Genomic DNA, 12,614 nt, shown 5'->3' with positions numbered 1-12,614 from the left:
TTTAAAAAGGCATTACAGTATATGGATTTTAAATGTTTTGTATGGCCAATAAAGCTGTCTTTTTCATGTAGCTTGGAGAAACTGAATTCAGTCATTTAATCACAGGGGCCCACATCATGTCATTTTGCTTAAGCGGGGACTTGATTCTCTGATGTTTCATATCCTCCAACTACTATGTAAAACTATCTAATTTGGCTTTTATTGAGTCTTTTTTACCTAGCACCATCTGAAGGTATCACTATCTTTGTCAGGATAAAGACTGATTTCCACTTCTGTTTGCCCCCAGCCAAGGAGTTTTCCAGATTTGCCCTGGTTGGAGACATGTCTGAGCTAACAACTTGTTGTTGTTGTTGTTGTTTTAAGGGAGGATCCACAATGGTCTAAGACTTTCAGTGGACTTAGGGGAGCTTAAACTTGGAACTATGGATGGAGGTTTGCAACATTGTAGAAGAGACCATTGGGACCATTGGGATGCCAAGAGACCATTGGCAACTAAAGCCATCCCAAAGAAAAAGAAATGCAAGAAAGCAAAATGGCTGTCTGAGGAAGCTTTACAAATAGCTGAGGAAAGAAGGGAAGCAAAAGGCAAGGGAGAAAGAGAAAGATACACCCAATTGAATGCAGAATTCCAGAGAATAGCTAGAAGAGATAAGAATGCCTTCTTAAATGAACAGTGCAAAGAAATGGAAGAAAACAATAGAATAGGGAGGACCAGAGATATCTTCAAGAAAATTGGAGATATGAAGGAAATGTTTCATGGGCATGATAAAGGACCAAAATGGCAGAGATCTAACAGAGGCAGAAGTGATTAAGAAGAGGTGGCAAGATTACACAGAAGAACTATACAAGAAAATGCTTAACGTCCCTGATAACCACAATGGGGTGGTCACTGACCTTGAGCCAGACATCCTGGAATGTGAAGTCAAATGGGCCTTCGGAAGTCTGAGCAACAACAAAGCTAGTGGAGGTGACAGTATTCCAGTTGAGCTATTCAAAATCTTAAAAGATGATGCAGTAAAAGTGCTACATTCAATATGCCAGCAAATTTGGAAAACACAACAGTGGCCACAGGATTGGAAAAGGTCAGTTTACATTCCCATCCCAAAGAAGGGCAATGCCAAAGATTGTTCAAACTACCGCACCATTGCACTCAATTCACTTGCTAGCAAAGTTATGCTCAAAATCCTACAAGCTAGGCTCCAGCAATATGTGGACCAAGAACTACCAGAAGTACAGGCAGAATTTCGAAGAGGCAGAGGAACTATAGATCAAATTGCCAACATATGCTGGATCATGGAGAAAGCTAGGAAGTTCCAGAAAAACATCTTCTGCTTCATTGACTATGCTAACGCCTTTGATTGTGTGGATCACAACAAATTGTGGCAAGTTCTTGAAGAAATGGGAGTCCCAGTCCATCTTATTTGTTTCTTAAGAAACCTATATGTGGGTCAAGAAGCAACTTTGAGAACTGGCCATGGAACCACTGATTGGTTCAAAATTGAGAAAGGAGTTCAGCAAGGCTGTATACTGTCGCCCTGCCTATTTAACTTATATGCAGAGCACATCATGAGAAAGGCAGGGCTAGATGAATCACCAGCTGGAATTAAGATTGCTGGGAGAAATATCAACAACTTCAGATATGCAAATGATACCACTCTAATGGCAGAAAGTGAAGAAAGAGCCTCTTGATGCGGGTGAAGGAAGAGAGTGCAAAAGTTGGCTTGAAACTCAACATTAAGAAAACTAAGATCATGGCATCTGGTCCTCTCACTTCCTGGCAAATAGATGGGGAAGAAATGGAGGTAGTGACAGATTTTATTTTCCTGGGCTCCAAGATCACCGCAGATGGGGACTGCAGCCCAGAAATTAAAAGATGCTTGCTCCTTGGGAGGAAAGCTGTGGCAAATCTAGACAGCATACTAAAAAGCAGAGACATTACCCTGCCAACAAAAGTGCATATAGTCAAGGCTATGGTTTTCCCAGTTGCAAGGTGTGGCTGTGAAAGCTGGACCATAAGGAAGGCTGAGTGCCAAAGGACTAAGGCTTTTGAATTGTGGTGCTGGAGGAGACTCCTGTGAGTCCCTTGGACTGCAAGGCGATCAAACCGGTCAGTCCTAGAGGAGATCAACCCTGACTGCTCCTTAGAAGGCCAGATACTGAAGAGGAAACTCAAATACTTTGGCCACCTAATGAGAAGGAAGGACTCCCTGGAGAAGAGTAAATGCTGGGAACAATGGATGGCAAAAGAAGAAGGGGAAGGCAGAGGATGAGGTGGCTAGATGGAGTCACTGAAGCAGTTGGTGTGAGCTTAAGTGGACCCCGGGGGATGGTGGAGGACAAGAAGGCCTGGAGGAATGTTGTCCATGGGGTCACGATAGGTCAGACACGACTTCGCGACTAACAACAACAATAACAAACTTGAAACCATGGCAGAGCCCAGTTTGAATGTCTATAACCCCTTCTCCTCCTTACCATCTTACGACTTGGATCATGCAAACATCCTGACAACACCTAGTCAGCAACTCCCACCCAGCTACTTTTTATAACATCTTTCTCCATGAAGAGCTGGAGACTGGAAATGCTTCCAATCTTTTTCACTTTGAGTTAACCTGACACAGGTATTACAAAATATGGATATTTGATTTTTCATGTCCTCCAATCCCAAATGTTGTCCTGAAACAACTGAATACAGTAAGTAACACACATAAAAATAGTTTTAAACATCCCTGATATCCTATCGTTCAAATTCATCTTGTTTTAAATTGAAATCTGCTGTGCACGGTTTGGTAAGTAGAGGTGGGTTGAGATACACTGAAAAGGGTCTCCCTGGGTTACAGCTACTTGTTGCAGTCAAAATGAAGATATGTTATATCCTCTTGTGCTTTGGGTAATCTGCCAGTTGACAGAGGCAACTGACAGAGACAGGAAACACTTTATCCCAAGACATGCCTAAGAATCACATCCACCTACAAGACTGAATGGATAATATTTATCCTGGAGAAAAGCTTTAGATTTTATATAGGTGCTGATTGGGATCTGAGGCGAATGAACTATTGCTGTCTTTATAATTGCCTGAGTGGTTTTTAGCTAATCTCAGCTCCACATATATATTTTTCAGTGCATTGCTTGTTGAAGTGACACAGCGAGTCATTTTTAATTGAATGGCAATTGTGGATTATTTGGACTCATATGCATTAATGCAAGTGGAACAGAACCCTTGTACATTTCTTTAAAAAAACACATACACTAATTCTGTAAATGAGCAAATGAAAGATGACTGACAATCCACAAAGCTAATCCATACATTTATAAGACTCATTCCTGCTAGATTTCGGAATCTTGGTCATTAATTAACACAGTAGGACCATTACATGTGAACCAAGTCAGTAAGTTCTAGAGTCCTTTCCTGGCTCTGAAATTCATGCTTATTTAATTCCACAAAAGCTTAAATTGTGCTCACTTCAGCACAATTCTCAGATCTTCTCAGAGTTATGTATCTCTCAAGATAATAACATTGACTGGGGACAAGATTTGTACCTGACACTAGACCAAATATTGTGCTGGTGACCCTATGGCCCTTAATTCTAAGAGTAAAAGTGAAGGAAAATTTGGTTGGTTGGTTAGTGGGTGGGTTGAAACACAGTTTCATGAAAGACTGGTCGTGGTAAAAAAATTCCACTATTAAGTTATACATTCAAACGTGCATGAACTCAAATGTTACAGAGCACAATAAATTAGTAGAAATGCAATAAACAAATGGGTAGACTACTATTCTCTGAAACCTCTGTAGAACATGTTGGTTGGTTTCAGAGATGCAGTATAAGGATACAATAAATGAACAGTAAGCATACAAGCATTTGACCAGGTTTGACCAGGCTAATATTATCTGCGACTGTTTTCATAGGGAAAATTGTATTTTTGGGAGACAATTTGTTTTACTTGGTATTTGTATTTTTTTTCCATCACCAAGACAAAAAACCAGCTCTTCCCCCCCTCTTGTTTATTTAATAGTTTCCAATTACATGTAATTAACTCAACTGAACCCTAAAATACTGCCCTTGTTTAAGCTTTGAAAGTTTAGCCTGCTAATTCTGAAAACTTTGAAACAAAACATTTCCTGAATCTCTGGCTTGTCATATTATTTTGAATTTGACTACTGTAGCAACTCTTCCTGAAACAATTGCACAATTACTGTTTTGTATGGCAATTTGCATTAATTCTGGCCTTCCAACTCGGAAGAGCTGTAAATAACCAAGATCATCAGTGTGTGTACATATATGGAAACACAAAGCTCATAAATGCATCTAGTAATTAAAACTAAAATTACAATTCAACAGATGTAATGAGATGTAATTATTAATAACCTCATTAAAGGGAATGATGGATGCAGAAGCTCACCCATAATAATTACTTCCTAAAGAAAAGAGGTGTTGTTAATCGGCTAAGCAGTTGATGACACAGAAAATTATAAATAATAGAAATAGCGCACAAATTAATTCTATATTAGAGAGCCAGAATAGCTTGTGTGTAATAATAGGACAGTCATTTTTCAGCCCTGGAAATACTTCATAATCTCTTAGAGATTGCTATAATTACTCTGTGCTTCCTTTAGTTTTGTTTTTAATTCTGTCTCAGTAGCAGAAATGCAGGAATAGGGTAGGACATCAGTAGCAGCCAAAACTGATATTAAACACTGACTAACATGTTCTATGAAGGTCAGTTTCATTTCTGGAAAAGGGTGTTTACTACTTTTGTGATTCTAGATTTGTATTATTTATTATACAGTTGTCTGAGCTTGAAGAGCTTTGCTCTTTCTGAATGTACATTTCAGCCAACTCACATGGCTCTGCTGTAGTTAATTAGTGTTTATTACTGAGCTAATTTTGATAAGCATGGGGTCGCAATGGGTCAGACACAACTTTGCAACTGACAACAACAGCAATTTTGGTAAGAGCAGAACCATAGTTTTCCCATGTAGATTTCTCCTTTAGGTAGCTCACAGTCCAAACCATTAGAGGACACCACAATTTTTCATTGTCTTCTGTTTAAAAAGATGGCTTGCCACTGAATCAAATAGGGCTAGCCGGGGGTATTTGGGCTCATATACACCTTCTCTCACTATCTTTCAATAAGCAATACATTACACAGCTATATTACAAAGTGCTTTTGAAGTAATATATCTAGCTAGATAGATGAAACAGATGGAGATGACAGACAGAAAGACAGACAGACACAGTGCTATGAGCTCCAAGGAATTTTCAGCTTCCATTAAGATTGTCATTTTTGTTTATTTCTCAGTTCCTTGAAGACTTAAAAGCAGACAAATAGTTATATTAATCATAGGTAGAAATAATATGCTAGCATATGGGAAAATAATTTTATACTCATCCATTTTGTTGTATGCGGCTAGCTTTTGTATGTGAGGGATTTTTTCCTTTAAAAATGTATTGACAGAATCATTTCACAAGTCTAATGCATGCCTTCAGTTTGTGAAAGATACTGGCCTAAGCCAGAATATAACTGGAACATTTACAAAATGTAGAATCAGACAAGTTTGGCGACTCAAGTACTTAACTAATAATGGCTGAAAAGCAGAATGTTTATAGTTCCTTTTATATCCTCCATAAACAATTTGCTTCCCTAGAGATGGTGGTGCTGCAGCATTTCAGAAGAACCAGATTTTAATTAATGTTATCTTCCACCCATCAAAACTGATGTTATATGGCAATTCATAATTTCTAAAACCCATCATCAAAAGCTTAATGTACCTGATGGAAGTTGAAATCAGGCTATTAAAAGCATCGCATACTCCAAATTGTCAGCCATATATAACTGCAAAAGAAGTCTTCATCACCATGCTGATTACTGCGGAACAGTAGTTTTCAAAGTGTGATGCAAACCTCCATTGGGAAGAGTGAATAGCATCCAGGGAAGATGCAAGTCCTGTTGTGGTTTCCTCTCTCCTGCACACGTACAAAATGCTTTGGCCAAATGAAAAGTCATGCCCACCACTGCAATTCCCTCCTCTGAGAGCTTCTCCAACCTGGAGTGGGGCCCCCAGGGGTGACAAAGTCATCATCCCTGCAATAAGCAGTGCCCTTTTCTGAAAATTCCAAACATTTTTATGCTAGATTTTGAATGTCTGGTAGAAACATGGTCTATCAGAAGTTCCCAACAGAGCACCTGCAGGCACCATGGCAACTGTGCAGACTTGTCCATGTCTGTGGAGCCCATCCCTTCCTGCCTTCTCAAAAAAGATGTTTTTGGAAAAAGCTTGGATAATGTCCAGATGGTTTTCTTTCTCCTCCTCTCCAACCTCTCCCTTGCTAGTCTCAAGCCTTGCTTGTTCTCTCCCCTGTATCTCTTTACCTTTTCATTTCTCTCCCTCCACCACCACCTCTGTAGTTCACTTTTGCTTAGCCAGGCTCCCACTGCATCCATTTTGTGACCATCCATCCTGCACCCTGGGAGCCATTTTGTGATGGTCCCCTTTACAGCTTCTCAAATTCACCAGTGTGCTCACTTCACTAGCCCAGAATCATGCAGGAAGGTATGGGCAAGGGTCTGCTGTACTGAGGTATACATTCTCCAGACACAGCAGCTGTCAGATCAGGACTTGATGCAATTACTTTTTAGAACTGTTGGGAAGAAATGAGGCCTGGGCCAAGCAACAGAAGCCATCACTTGGCAGAGGAGGAGGAAGGGCCAGAGTTACACTGTGCTGGCTTTCCCCAAACTCTGTTAGCCACACACAATGCCAGGAGAATGGCTAACAGAAGGCAGTGCAAGTCAGTGACTTCACTGCACCATGTCCTTGTTCTGGTAGTGGCAAAGTAGTGCATTCAGCCATGCTCACACAGTCAATGACTCCTTCATCTACCCATAACTCTATCCAGATATTTTTCAGATTTGTTTTCATAGTGAAAGCACAACAACCACAGAGAAAGGTGGGATGGATTCAATGGGTTTCCATGCCTCTATTACCTGCTTTTGCGGATTATTAACAGTGGAATGTATAAGTCCACTCAGAAGTGACTTGGATTGGGTCAATCAGGACTTACTCCCATGTAAGTGGGTTTGCAGTTTCCCCTCATGCCACAAGCTCTGGTGGGGAAGTGAGCTGACAAGAGGCTGAGGGGTATGTGCCTGAATGCACTGGCCACTGTCTGTTGGTGAGTAATGTTAGGAAAAATCAGGGCTGTGCCACTAATAAGTCTCAGCTGTAATCCACTGTGTCAGGAATAGTATCTTTGGTGACCTCTGATAATGCGATTCTGACAAAGCACTCTGAAGCAAGTTGCTGAGGCAAGCAAGAAACTGCAGAAATAGTAAGCTATTCTTCACTTTTCAAACAAGGTTCCAGCCCTGAGCTTGAGGACAAAAAAATATAAATTCTTTAAGAACAAACAACCATTAACTTTGCTTTTTTTTTCTACAAACATGAGGCCAGCACCCTTCTTCTTCCCCGGGGTGACGGAGATCATGAGGGCATATCATGAAAGGAGTCACCTTCCCCTCGATCAATCGTTTCTCTTCTGCACTGTGCACTCCCTCTTCTCCATGAGGGAAAATGCCAAATGAACAAAATGATTGTGAAAGTACTATATAAAGTGCTATGTACCTGAACAGATATAATAATTTATGGCTAAATATTTGCTCAGGCTCTGCTTGGCAACAGGACTGTGTTTCATCCCGCTGCCTACCTGAAATATGAAAATATAATACAACTATTTGTAGGGCATGAAGTAAATTCAAAGGAGAAACATTCCCATCCACATACTCAGGCACAGAATATGCTAGTGGAATCCAGTTTTCCCCAGACCTCTCCATCGGACTAGCACCAATAACCCGTACTGACCCCATGGATATATAAGTATGTGTTTTATATCTAAATAAATGTTGCCAGTGAGGTACTTAATCATTCATTAGGAATGGGAGAAAAATTTATCTGGTTCACATATTAATGCAAACTGACCTAATTTGCATTTTTCAAATGAATATGGGGACAGGAATGAAATTATTCTTAAGTTCTTGCATTTCTCCAAGTGTTGCAATGTGCTTCTCCAACCAAGAAATATACCCAAGAATGTGCAGACATTTTTACACTTTTCCCCAAATGTATACACTTTTATATACATTTACCTTAATATGCACAGGGAAAAATGCATACAAAATATGTGTTGGGAGGGAGATTACAAAGTGATGTGCAAACAAGGTGGAATGAGCTTGCATTTCAAAAAGTTTGTCAAAACTGAAGCAGACAGATTTGTCCATTGCTGTCATTCTCACTGCGCAAAAGAAACTGCTCTAGTTCTCACTGTCAATTTCACAATGTTTCTCCTGTACAGCATCCATATACATAATTTTATTTGTAGCTGTGTAGAAAGGAGGGGAAAGTGATGAAAAACTTGCATTTATGCATGAGAAAGAGTAATCTGTCAGGCTAGCAAGATCCTCGCTATGCATGCAGAGAGAGAGAGAGAGAGAGAGAGAGAGAGAGAGAGAGAGAGACATCAAGAAAATGCTTGCATTTATTTATTGATTTTAGTATTCAGCCTTTCAGACAAATAAATCAAGAACTTTTAGTTCACTGTAAATGTAAGTAAATGAGGTAAGGAATCATAGTTCTAATTACTTCTAGCTAAGCAGAAACTTCTCACTGTGTTGAACATGCCACATGGTACGGACAAGTTTACTGTTCTGCAATATTGTTTGAGTGCTAAATTCCATAAAAGCAGCTGACCTCGTGAGCATCTGTGCACAAGCAGGCAGTACCATTTGGTATCAGATCTGGAGCAGAGGAAAGGATAATGCATTTACAGACTACATTGCCACAACGAATAAAAGAAAACCAGACAGTTGGAAGAAAATTAGATGATAGCAAAAGATGGAAGAGTAAAATTCAAGGGTTGTTTTGCTTGAGCATACCCAACCGAACAAAGAAAGTTCCTTACAGGGCTGCCATGGTGGTACTCAAAAGAAAACCAAGGGAATAAGCAGGAACTGACTAAGGACATTCACAGTGGGATTTTATGGAAGGTTTCCAGCCAGAAGTTCATCAGCTATAGAAGGATTCCAAGCAAGAATCCAGACAGGCACAGAGGTCATATGTGTGATGCTCAGAGACCACAAAGAACATTTCATGATGCCCACTGGCTTGGTGTTAGGGATCTCTGGCATCTCTTGCCATTTCTTACCCAATTCCTATCAGACCTTGTGGTGAGTCACCAGGTGTCCTGTGCCTGTCCAGCCATTAGACTCACTGAGACTAGCTATGCTGAGACAGCCATGGTAGCAGTATGGATGAAGACAGTGCTAGCTAAGACACTCTCCTGGCTTGTGCTGATGGTCATTATTAGGTCCCCCTGGAAGAGGAGAGTGATGAGGAGATGGAGCAGCACAAAAAGGAGGAGGAAGAGGTAGGACAGAAGGAAGGAACACAGACACATGGAGAAAGAGAAGCAAGAAAGGAAGGAAGTATGGTTTCTCATATGAGAAGAGAAATACCCCTCTTTCTAACAGTGAGCTCTGAATAGGTTTCATTTGAGGCCACTGCCCAACTCTGGAAGAGTTTGCATTTTCCTGAAGAAAGACACAAGGGGTTAATACTAGAGAAGGACTTAACAGCCCTGGTCATTGTTTCTCCTGACATATTTGCCAGAGATGAACCATGTAATTTACCCAGCCAGCATTGCTCCATACTAAGTGAAGGTGAAGAGAATATTCTTAATGAATGAGTCCAACTGGTTTTACAGTCTGGTGGATGCTACCAATATTGCAGGTTTTTCTTACATTTTTCAGTTTAAGCATGATGTTAGCCGTTATGGCTCTGGTAGAATCAAGGGATCAGGGGCATTTTGGTGTGTCTTGGCCACAAGACCCATGCACACTTGGTAGATGGCTTTAAAAGGAATTCGCTTATCAATGGCTGTTGTCTTGAGAAGTGGAAGCCTGTAACAAAATGTGTATCCCTAATCAGACTATATCAGTGCATGTTCCAGCCAGCCTGGGGCAGAAGCCGTGTAGCAAAGTTCATGGCTCAAAGGGGAAGAAAAATTTTTGAGGGAAGGAGGGAAGGAGACACAAGTAATTTTCTTTTCTACTTTCCTGAAGCTTTCTTCCATCCCTGCACACATTATGCTGTAAACACAGAAACAGAGCAAGTTAGAAGGGATCTCCTGAGCCATCTAGTCTGACCCCCGGGTCCAGCCAGCTCTGCTCACGACATGCCTACCATGTGCATATCTAGCCTATCCTTGAACACCCTCACCAATGGAGCCTCAACCACCTCCCGTGGAAGCCCATTCCATACCCTTGGAGTCCTAACTGTCAGGAAGTACTTCCTGGCATCCAAATTCAACCTTTCTTCCCTGAGCTTTGCTGCATTGGAACACATACTTTTCTCCTCTGCAGGGGAGAACAGGTCTCTTCCCACCTCCATGTGACGCACCCTCACATACTTGTCACCAACAGGTCCCCTTGGAGTCCTCCTCTCCAGGCTGAAAGGACCCATCTCCCTAAGTCTCGCCTCATGGCTTTTCCTGCAATCCAGCCACCATCCTTGTGGCCCTATGCCACACTGACTCTTACCTGGCTATACAGCAGCAAAGGATTTTCAGTAAAAATGGACAGATCCACTAAATTTGATTCTTGTCACTTTCATATTTGCGTTTCAAAATATACACTAAAGCCCTATCATGAACAAATATATAAATGGTTGTAGTTAATTAAGATTCTCCAAGGTTCTCCTTGCCCTTTTGTAAACAGTCACTAGGTGCCAAGAGCAGGTAAGAAGCATGGCTGATGCCACAAAAATTATACAGAGAGCTGTAGATGGATAGCAGGCAGATAGCCCATTATGTGACACTGCTTGAGAAACACCGAACAACCCTGACATTTCTGGCATCAATACTTTGGCAGGTTGACTATGATGCTTTGTTGCTATTATCCTTTTGTGCTCGCAGAACTGTACCTTCCTCACACAGTTCCCTAAATAGATACCTTTGTATAGTTTTAGCAGGGCCATTTCAATCACAATCACTCAAAAATGCCCCATTTGCAGCCCCAAGCATGAACAGGAGTATGCACTCTCCAAAACTGTTTGCAGATTCCCCAGCTTGCACTCTCAAAATGTGTGCTTGAAAATGCATACTTTTGAAAAAGACATAACTATCCCCATTCAAACAAATAGAGCAGATTGCAAACAAGAATGGAAGCAAGTCAAACTAAGCTTGGCAATAAACTTTGGAGAATTTCAAGTCTCTCTTCTCCTATCCTTAATTATAATAATTTCAATAGTGATAAGAAAACCACTAGTTAGATAGTTGAATATGCCTTATATTGATTCTCTTGTTGTTGATTTAGGATGACTTCATTTGGGAACATTATTTATTTTTAATAATAGAACATAGACCAAAAATGCTGAAGTGAGAAAACCTCTTCCAAATATATGTGGTGTTTTTGCGAACATGCATCAGGAAATTTCCTGTTTGTCAGCCAATACTTTCTAATAAGCAACAGGAGCAAAAAGAGGAAGCAATAAAAGAATACTGTCCTGTGCCATTTGGTTTATAGATAACATGTATAAAGCACATATCTAATTGTGGACCAGTAAGAGACCACAATTGAGAGCCTTTTAATTTTGACACCATCTGTGGTGAAAAGGCCACCTATCCCCTTATTTGTCTTCAGAAGTCCATCTCGCTGCCCAAAATTCCTACTGCTCATAATCCTGAGAGGAGACAATAGGCCTTCTCCATGGTGAAACTGCCTGTTGCCAAGGCACTCCCAAAGCAATAGCATAATTTGAAGCAATGGTTCTTCTCTGATGCGCTGGATTGTTGTTGTTGTTGTTTTCTTCCCTGCAGTGTGATACAGCATAACAGGAAAAATGGGAAGATCCTCCTCAGGTTAAACACTAGTAGAACCTCATGCAAAATCATACTAAGTTCATCTTCTCGAGCTCAGCCCAGACATGCTCTATGACTACATCTGGTGTCTACTGCGCAATGGAGAGATGGGGCCGATAACTAGGTTGCATAATGTAGCTGCTTCCATGGTTATTGTAGCAGAAGCCCTTCTGTGGCACTTGCATGGGATTCTGGTCGCACATCCATCTCTCTGCATAAGCATATTCCTTGGAACACTCCTTGGACCAATGCTAGGGAGAGAGAAGATCGTCAGAGCTCTAAGATGGATGCCGCTTTCTCTGCGGTGACACCCCTACTATAGAATGCGCTCCCTAGGGAGGTCTGCCTGGCGCCGCCATTATAAGCTTTTCGGTGCCAGGTCAAGACCTTTTTATTTAACCAATATTTTAATTATATATTTATTTAACGTATTTTAACTGTTCTATTTTATGCATTCAGTCGTGGTGTAGTTAATTTATTTTGTTTAGGATTTAGATTATATTGGAAGCTGTCTAGAGACGACAGTGATGGACGGCCTATAAATGTCCTAAATAAATAATAAAATAATGAAATATAGCGGAAAAGTCTATCACTGAAGGCATTTGAAAACAGTAGGCCCTTGAAGCTGTAGGTGATTAGCAAGTTTAGACTAATAATACACAGCTTGCTTTGCATGATTTTCCTAACGCTTGTGGCATTGGCCAC

Source organism: Varanus komodoensis, unplaced genomic scaffold, assembly GCF_004798865.1.
Source record: "Varanus komodoensis strain SLA01 unplaced genomic scaffold, ASM479886v1 scaffold13_1, whole genome shotgun sequence".
NCBI classification, from domain to species: Eukaryota; Metazoa; Chordata; class Lepidosauria; order Squamata; family Varanidae; genus Varanus; species Varanus komodoensis.
The sequence above is the reverse complement of the archived record's forward strand: the minus strand, read 5'-3'. Positions refer to the sequence as shown.